The following is a 9,142-nucleotide window of genomic DNA, read 5'->3' as shown; positions in this document are numbered from 1 at the left end:
CTTTGGGGCCTGTCCTGGAACTCACTCAATAGACCAGGGTGGTCTGGAACTCACCGAGATCCGCCTGGCTCTGCCTCCCGAGTGCTGGGATTAAAGGCGTGTGCCGCCGCCACTGCCGCCGCCGCCGCCGCCGCAGCAGCAGCAGCAGCAGCAGCAGCAGCAGCAGCAGCCGCCGCCGCTGCCACCACCACCCAGCTCATTTTTTTTAAAGTAAAGTGTAATTTATGAGAGCTGGCAAGATGGCTCAGTGGGTAAAAACACTTACTGTAGAAGCCTGTCATGCTGGGTTTACTCACCAGAACCCACATAAAGGTGGAAAGTGATAACTGGCTCCAGAGTTGCCCCCTTACCTCTACATCCCTACTGTGTGACATGCTTCCTTTCTCAGTAATAATAAACATATTTCAAAGTATAAATCATGAGCTGGGGAGATGGTTCAGGGGGTAAGAACACTTATGCAAGCATAAGAACCTGAGTTCAAATCCCCCCACTCCCAGATAATAATTGAGCACGGCCACACAGATGCCTACAACCCTAAAGCTGTCTAATGTGGAGATAGAAGGATTGATAAAGCTTGTTGGCTGCTAACCCAGCCTCCAGGTTCAGTAAAATATCCTGTCTCTTGATGGGAACTGAAACCAAGTCTTCATGAATGTTAGACAAGCACTTTACCAGCCGAGCTGTATCCCCTGCCCTCTCTCTCTCTCCCCCTGTCTTGTTTTGTTTTGTTTTTAGACAGAGTCTTGCCATGTAGCCCTGGCTGGCCCTGGTACTTGGCTATAGAGCCCAGGATGGCCCCAAACTCACAGTAATCACATGTGTTGGCTATATTTGATTGTCAACTTAATGGGCTTTAAATTCAGTGTGTAAACACGTATCTGGGCCTGTGAGGGATTATAAAGATTATGTTAATTAAAGTAGGAAAACCCATCCTAACTGAGTGGTGCCAGTCCTTGGGCTGGGGTCCTGGACTGAATCACAGAAAGGAAGAAGCCAGCTGAGCACATCCTGTCACTGCTCTCTGCTCCCTAACCACGAATGCAAAGCAACCAGCTCTTTGATGCTCCTGCCTCCATGACCAAGGGATTCACTTCACAGCCGAAGCAGTTCAGTAGGAACTCTGGAAGATGGTAGGTTGGTAGGCAGGCTTATGCTCAGCTAGCTTTCTGATGCAGTTCAGGGCCACCTGCCTAGGGAATAGTGCCACCATCTATTAACAATCAAGACAATCCCCCACAGACATGCCCACAGTTCAATGTCTTCTAAACAATTTGTTCATTGAGATTCTCTTCCCAGATAATTCTAGGTTATGTCAAGTTAATATCTAAAACCAACCACAACAGGCAACTTAATACATTCAGCTTCAGTTTCCTGAGGGCTGGGATTACAAGTGTGTGCCACTGTGCCCTGAGTTGTCTTTTTATTTGATTTGTATGTGTGTGGATGTTTTGCTTGCATGTATATCTATGCACCATGTGCATGCCTGGTGCCCACCGTATCAGATCCCCTGGAACTGGAGTAACAGACGGCTGTGAGCCACCATGTGGGTGCAGAGAATTCAACCCAGGTCCTCTAGAAGAGCAGCCAGTGCTCCTAAGGCAGAATCACCTCTCCAGCTCCTCACCTCTTTTTTTCAAAAGTTGTGTTGTAGTAGTTTTTTTTTTTTAATGTATTCTGGATACTAGACCCTTATCAAACAAGTGATTTCCAACACTTTCCCTCCTCTTGTGTGTGCTGTCTTTTTATGTTATAAATAGTGCCATTCAAAGGAGAAAAGGTTCTCTTATTTACACAAAGCCTGTTTCTTTGCTTTGGTTGCTGTGATTTGTCATATCTAAGAAACTATCACCAAGTGATGGAAATAATACCTTAATGTCTTTAAAGAATTTTTATAACTTTAGCTCTTATGTTTAGGTACTTGGTCCATTCTGAATTAGTGTTTGCCTAGTGTAAGGCAGGAAGATCCAGTTTCATTCTTTGCATGTGATTATCTAACTATTTTCTGGCACAAATTAGGTGTGGTGCTGCAGGCCTGTAACTCCAGCACTCAGAAGCAGAGGCAGAAGGATCTTGAGTTTGAGACTAGCCTGGGCTACAAAGTCTGACTCTGTGTCTAAAAATCCAAAACAATTCTGCTAGGACAATTATTTATTTATTTATTTATTTTTGAACCAGGGTCTGTGTAACCTTGGCTGACCTGGAACTTGATGTGTAGACTAGACTGACCTGGAACTAACAGAAATTCACTTGCCCCTCTGCCTTCCAAATTCTGGGACTAAGGGCATGTGCCACCATGTCCAGCTGGGATAAGTTTTGGAAAAGACTTCTTCCTGCATTGAATTTTCTTGATATCCTTGTTTAGCAACAATTGGCCATAAAGCACATGGGTTTTTCTCTGGACTTTCGGTTCTGTTCCATTAATCAATATGTCTATGCCAGCCTCATATATTCACAACAAGAATCTCACATTAAAAAATCAAATGTGGGCTATGGTAGCACACCCCTTTAATTCCAGCACTCGGGAGACAGAGGCAGGCACATCTCTGTGAGTTCAAGGCCAGTCTGGTCTACAGAGTGAGTTCCAGGACAGCCAGGGCTACACAGAAAAATCCTATCTTGAAAAACCAAAAACCAAAACAAAACAAAAAATACAAACAACAACAAAAGAAAGCTGGTGGTGGTGCATGCCTTTGACCCCAGCACTCAGGAGGCAGAAGCAGTGGTCTCTGCGTTCCAGGCCAGCCTGGTCTACAGAATGAGTTCCAGGACAGTCAGAGTTGCACAGGCAAATCCTGTCTCAAAAAACCCCAAAAACTCAAAACAAGCAAACAAAAACCCTGAATGTGTTTAGTATATAATGTGTTCATATAGTTACACATGTGTGCATGTATGTGGTATAGTTGTGTGTATGTGCTCATGGGTGCACATGAGTGCATGTGTACGTGGAGGTCAGTTGTTGGCATCAGATGTTTTCTCTAGTTGTTCTCTGCTTTATTTTATGTGCATGAGTATTACATCATTACATATGTCTGTCTGGTGCTCACAGAGGCCAGAGAGTGTGGATCCCCTGGAACTGGAATTACAGGTAGTTGTGAGCTGCCTTATAGGTACTGGAAACAGAACCTGGGTCTGCAAGGCAGCCAGTGCTATTATCCACTGAGCCACCTCGCCAGCTCCCAACTTTATCTTTTTTGGAGACAGGATCTCCCCCTGAACATAGTGCTCACTAATTGGCTAACCTGGGTTGGACAGTCATCTCCAACTCTGCTCTGGTCTCTGTTCCCTGCTACCTAGGATTACAGACATAGGTGACTTACACTAGCATTTGACATGGGTGCTAGGGGTCTGAACTCAGCTCCTCATGTCTGTAATCCAGCACTTGGGAGGAGGCAGCAGGAAGAGCAGAATTGGAGGTCATCCTTGGTTACATATTATATTTGAGGCCAGCCTAGGTTACATGAGACTGTCTTAAAACAACAACAAAACAAACACAAACACAAACAAGAAAGCTAATGCAGTTAACTGTGACATCATCTTTCTCTTATATAATGTGTAATACTTTTATTGCACCAGTTAGCAAATGTTTTCTGTAAAGGACCCAGTAGTAAATATTTCAAGCTTTGTGGGACAGTAAGGTCAGTGCCTCATGTCCCTGCTACCACCCTTCCCCAACCTCTTAGCAATGTAAAAAGCCAGTCACAGCTGGAAGGGTTCTTCAAAAACAGGTCTGACAGGTTTGTTCATTACTTATTTACTTATTTACAACTGGCCTGTTAGTGAGAAGCTAATTTTATTGAGTTCACACTGCGTTAGATTTTAGTTACAGCCACTAGTTATAAGGATTTACCCAAAAAAATAATACATGGCTAACCAACTAAATCTTAAATGTTAATTTCTGTCCCACAACAAAACCAGATTTTCAAGTGAAAGAATATGCCACTTTACTTTTGATTATTGATAGCTCCTGAGTGAAACTGGTCTGTTGAGCCAGGGACAGAGCTATTGCACCCCACCTCCATCCCCAGGTAGTGTCTGAATAACTTGACTGCTTATAGTATAATTCTTAACTGAGGTACTGTAGTGTTTCTAACATTAGACTGGTGGGTTTTATTACAACCTAAACTAAAGGCAATGATTACTGACTCTAAACAACTCTCAAATAGGAAGCAATTTTTCTAAATACATTCTGACTCCAGGCTGGAGCTTAATGACATTTTTAGTAGCTGGCTGGCTTCAAACTTGCTGTGTAAGTAGGATGACCTTGAACTGCTGGCCTTCATGCCTCCAGCTTACAATTATTTTTGAGACTGGGTTTTACACTGTAGCACATGCTAACATGGAACTCATAGCAATCCTCTTGCCTCAGCTTCTTGAGTGTTGGGATTACAGGTTCCAATAAAAATATCTATTTATAGGCTGCAGTGATGGTTCAGAGGTTAAGAGCACTCCCTGTTCTTCCAGAGGTCCTGAGTTCAATTCCTAACAACCACATGGTGGCTCACAACCATCTATAATGAGATCTGATACCTTCTTCTGGTATGCATGCAGACAGAACATTGTATACATAATAAATAAATTCATCTTTAAAGGAATCTATTTACTTATAGGGTTTGATCAAGGTTACTATGATGTCAATGATCCTAAAAGTTATCCTACTGTGCTGCTGTGGGCATGGGGAGATAGAAATTTTCATGCTCTGGTGTTAGTGGTGTAACCTGATATTTCTATGAAAGGTGTTAGGCAATATTTATTAGAATTAAAACATACCTACTCTTTGACCCAGTTCTTTTGTTTCTGGGAATTTACCGTGTAAGTACAGTTCAACATCTAGTCTGCATTGTTCACAAGCAAAATACTGGAAATAACCTAAATGCCCATCAGTAGAGCTCTGCTTAAATAATTATGATCAAACCAGGTGTGGTGGTGCTTGCCTGTAATTTCAACACTCAGGAAAAAACCAAACCCAAACAAAAAAAGGATAGGGAGTTGAAGACAGAATGGCTGCGTAGCAAAACCCAGTCGCAAAGAAAAATTATGGTTCGTATATAATATATATTTCTTTAAAAGCATGAGAACTGATTCAGAATCATTTAAAACAAAACAAAACTGGGTCATATATAGCCCAGGTTGGCCTTGAACTCACAATGTAATTAAGAATGACCTTGAACTACTGACCTTCCTGCCTCTACCTCCAAGTGCTGGGATTACAGGACTGCAGCATCACTCCTGGTGGGATTTTTTTCCTTTTTATTTTTAAATTTTATAAACTTTATTATTAAAAAGGCTTTCAAATAAGTTCTGGCTGTCCTCGAGCTCTTTGTGTAGACCAGGCTGGCCTCAGATTCACAGAGGTCCTCCTGGCTGTGTCTCTCCAGTGGTGTGCTGCCACACCCAGCAAATTTATTCCTACTTTTTGGTTAATGACTCTGCACATCTTTTAAAAATTATTTTAAAAATTATATGACTCTGTCTCTGCATGTGAAGGCAGGTGTCCAAGGAGGCCAGAAGAGGGGCGTCAGATCCCCTGGGATTGGAATTAGGTGGTCGTGAGCCACCTGTCACAGGTGCTGGGAACCAAATTTTGGTCCTCTAGAAGAGCAGTATGTGCACTCTTAACCACTGAGCCCTTTCTCCAGCCTGACTCCGGACATCTTAAAACAGTGACAACACTCAGTACTCAACAGCATCACATTAAACCATTGCTGACTCTTTTTTTGGGGTGGTGGTGGTGGCTGCTCTTTTACCTTTATATTCATAGGCATATTTTTTTACGTTAAAAGATGTCTCCATACAAAATAAGAAAGTAATATTTGTTATCACCTAGTCCATAATCTAACGTCCCCCTTTGTCTTAAAAGAAAAAAAAATCAAACAAACAAAAAAACCAAACCGTCATTTATAATCGGTTAATTTGAAACTATATCTAAACAAGGTCCACGAACGTTTGCACCTTTGGTTTGGTGTCTCTAGCACCTTAAATCTGAGCAGTTGGCCCTTCTAAAAAAGTGATTTTTTTTTTTTTTTTTTTTTTTTTAGTGTTGTGGTACTGTACTATTCTTGGAGCCAAACAACAGCCAGCCACCTTCAGGAATTTAAGTGTGCTCACAGGCAAAGATCATCCCCGCATAGAAAGGGGGTCAGGAGGGTCTTGGAACCCTTACTTGGGTATCCGGGCACTCACCTAATCTGCATGTGGCCTGGGGAGGGGCTAGGGACCATTAGGGGAGTGGGCTCCACCTGTGCAGAAAGCCTTGATTCCTCCTGGGTAAAGACTTCCCAGTGCAACCTTATTTGGGGAGAGTGATCACACACAGGAGCACAGGGTGACCTGTCACCATGTTGTGTAAATAAGCCCAATAAACTAATTTGTGTTTCAGGAAGAACTTTTACAGCATTGTACCTTGTTGAGACTTGAGGGACGGGGTCGTTCCGTCTCTATCAGAGAAGGGATTTTTAGCAACAAATGCCATGATCTTGTTGCAGTACAATTCATATATGCACATATTTACTGTGGGAAAGAGTCGGACATTTTAAGGGAACCGAATATTGTGTGTTCTGGGGTCCTGGAACCCTAGAGCTTTGAAATAAAGCGCATGTTTACAAGCCAGTTATTTTCAAATCCATACAATCCTCGTAGTACGGTAACCCTCAGTCCCCGTTTTACTACTGACTCAAGACAAGCCACAAATTTGGTTTTTGTAGCTGTGGCCTCTATAGCAAGGCCAAGAGCAAGAGCACTGGAAGAAGGCTCTTTCACTCAAATCCCACAAAAGTCTCCTCCGAACAGGGATGGAGGTAAGAGCAAGTGGCCGGGGAGGTGGGTCGGAGGGAGCCTTAGTGAAGGTGAAGGCCGGAGAGAGCGTGGTAAGGCAGGAATCAGACTCGCTGTGGGAGTGGAAGGGAGGACAGGCGTCGGTCGGAAGACAGAAGCAGAGAGGCTGTGGAAGACAGTTGGCTCAAGGGCGCTGAATCCCGCCTAGCCGCTCCTCAAAGGCCGGAGCCCCAGGGCCGACCGACCGGCCGGCGAGCGGGGCTGGTACGGAACCGGGGACCTTTGCGAGGCAGTCTGCAGCGGGTTCTTCCAGGGGCTGGAACAATCTGGGACTCCAGGAACAGACTCCACTGTGCCCCGTGCAAACTGCGAGGCGCGCCCCTAGCAGAGTGACTCAACCCCCCGCGTGACGCGCCACAAGTCAGGTCCCGCGCCTCCGCCGTGGGAAATAGTCCCCAGCCCGTCCGGCTCGAGTGGGTGGGAACCGCGGGGCTCTCGGAGCGACGCTGCCCGGTGCTGTGCGCGCAGCCAATCCCTGCGAGGTAGGGCGTGGCTAGCACGCCCGGTGGATTCCTCCGCTCCAGTTCGCGGTGCTGAGGTCCGGGGGAGTCGCCATCTTCGGTGCTGAGCGGCGAATCGGAAGTCTGTCTGTTCCGTTTTCGCGTCTGACTCCCTCCAGGTGAGCTTGCCCTCCGTAGCCATGGCAGCGTTGTCTGCCTCTCCGTTCTACCCCCCTGCCGTTACCAGACCCCAGCAGTCGTTAGGACTGTGGGGTCAAGCCGTCCGAGCCGTGTCAGCGGGGAAGAAAGGGAAAGCCCTGGCAGTCGGGGTCAGGCCTGAGGTCGGTCTCTGGCCGCGGAAGGAGGTGGGACCGCTGAGACAGGTGCTGGCTTCGCTGTCCCGGCGCCTCTTCCCCCGGGCATGGCCTGGGCTCCGAGGGGACAGCCCCTCTGCCGTGTCGTCGGGTCGAGACCCTCAGGCAGGCCTTGTCTCCCGCCGCGGTCGCTGCGGAGTGAGTCAGACCTCAGTAGCCGGTGTTCACCGAGCTCCCCTTCCGGGTGCTGGGGTCAGGCGTAGCAATCGGTATCTTGAACTTGGACCTGGGATGCGCATCTCGCTCGGGACTAGGACTGTAAGCCGACGGCAGGGGTGGCTCTGGCTGCTTTCTGTCTCTGCTTTGTCTGATGTTGAACGGCTCCCAAAGGAGATTGTAATTTTTTCTTTGTTGTTATGCTTTCGTGGTGTTTAGGTTTTTTTTTTTATTACGAGAACAAAGCAGTGAACTCCATGAAACCTGAAAAACAATCAACTGTGCCATCTTGTTTCAGTCATACTTTTCCTTATGCATATCGTTCTCCAGCTTAATAAAACCTTAGGTGACACATTTATTAACGACCACACCCCCATACCCCTCAAGTTCGTGGGGGAACTTCACAGCGTCCTTGTTTTTAAGTCATGCAGCTTCTTCACATTCTCGCTTGATAGAAATGCTGTCCCCCACCCCCGCCCCCAGATGACTTTCTGTAGCCCTTCTCTTTTCTTCCTGTGCCTCTGGTTTCTACACGACCTGCACTTCTAGAATCCTTAAGTAGTCTCTGGTCCCCTTAACTTAAGCTCTAACCATTATCAAGTCCCAATTATAGGTAGCTTGTTGTGGTTTAAAGTAAAACTGCAAAACAAAGTGTAGTCAGTCTAAGTCATTTCAAACACAGGAAAAGTAGTGCGCATTCCAGCATTCTTGCTATGGTACAAATGTCAAAAGTTTAGGCAATTAGTATGAAAATTGTTACACCCTCATAAAAATAAGGGTTTTGTAATGTGATGGGATTGCAAATGGTAAAAGGATAATGGTGCATAGTCCCCACCTACAACTTAAAATGTCTTAAGAACTTTGGGTGGTTGTGGCAGGCCGGTTATCCCAGAGCTTAGAGGCTGAGGCAGGAGGATTACCGTGAGTTTGAGGCCAGCCCAGGTTAGAGTGAACTCTTGTTTTAGAAAAAGTAAAGCAATCCAGTAAAAGCCAACTAAAGATGTACGTCCTGAGAGTTTTCTGCGATGTGTTATATTTTAATAAAAAGTTAAAGGTACTTTATAATGCCTGTTCATTGCAGTATTGATGACTCCTTCCAGAATCTGATGGTGCCTGAACTCTGAAGCCTAGTCTTTGTTGTGAATTTCACACATCGTTGCTGGTTGTGTGATTCCTTCATTGAAATTTCAGTCTTTTTTTGTTGTTACTGTTTTTTTGTTTTTGAGACAGAGTTTCTCTGTGCAGTCCTGGCTGTCCTGGAACTCACTCAGTAGACCAGGCTGGCCTCGAATTCAGAGATCCTCTTGCCTCTGCATCCTGAGTGGTGGGACTAAAAGTGTG

General features: G+C 45.4%; 1 protein-coding gene across 3 annotated transcripts in view; it reads left to right on the top strand.

Annotated features, from left to right (window-relative positions):
• The window catches only part of Ist1 (IST1 factor associated with ESCRT-III), a 63,066-nt gene that overhangs the window by 35,041 nt on the left and 18,883 nt on the right, over positions 1–9,142 (top strand). The window contains exon 1 of one of the 3 annotated variants that reach the window (XM_006974124.4): positions 7,252–7,450. The exons of 1 other annotated variant lie outside the window; for it this stretch is intronic. The gene's annotated coding sequence lies outside the window, so the exon portion shown is untranslated. Of the gene's footprint in view, positions 1–7,251; positions 7,451–9,142 lie in introns of those variants that run through there. One more of the 3 variants, XM_006974122.4, reaches the window with a different exon arrangement.

The sequence above is a fragment of the Peromyscus maniculatus genome, chromosome 5 (genome assembly GCF_049852395.1).
Source record: "Peromyscus maniculatus bairdii isolate BWxNUB_F1_BW_parent chromosome 5, HU_Pman_BW_mat_3.1, whole genome shotgun sequence".
Lineage (NCBI taxonomy): Eukaryota > Metazoa > Chordata > Mammalia > Rodentia > Cricetidae > Peromyscus > Peromyscus maniculatus.
The sequence above is the reverse complement of the archived record's forward strand: the minus strand, read 5'-3'. Positions and strand labels throughout refer to the sequence as shown.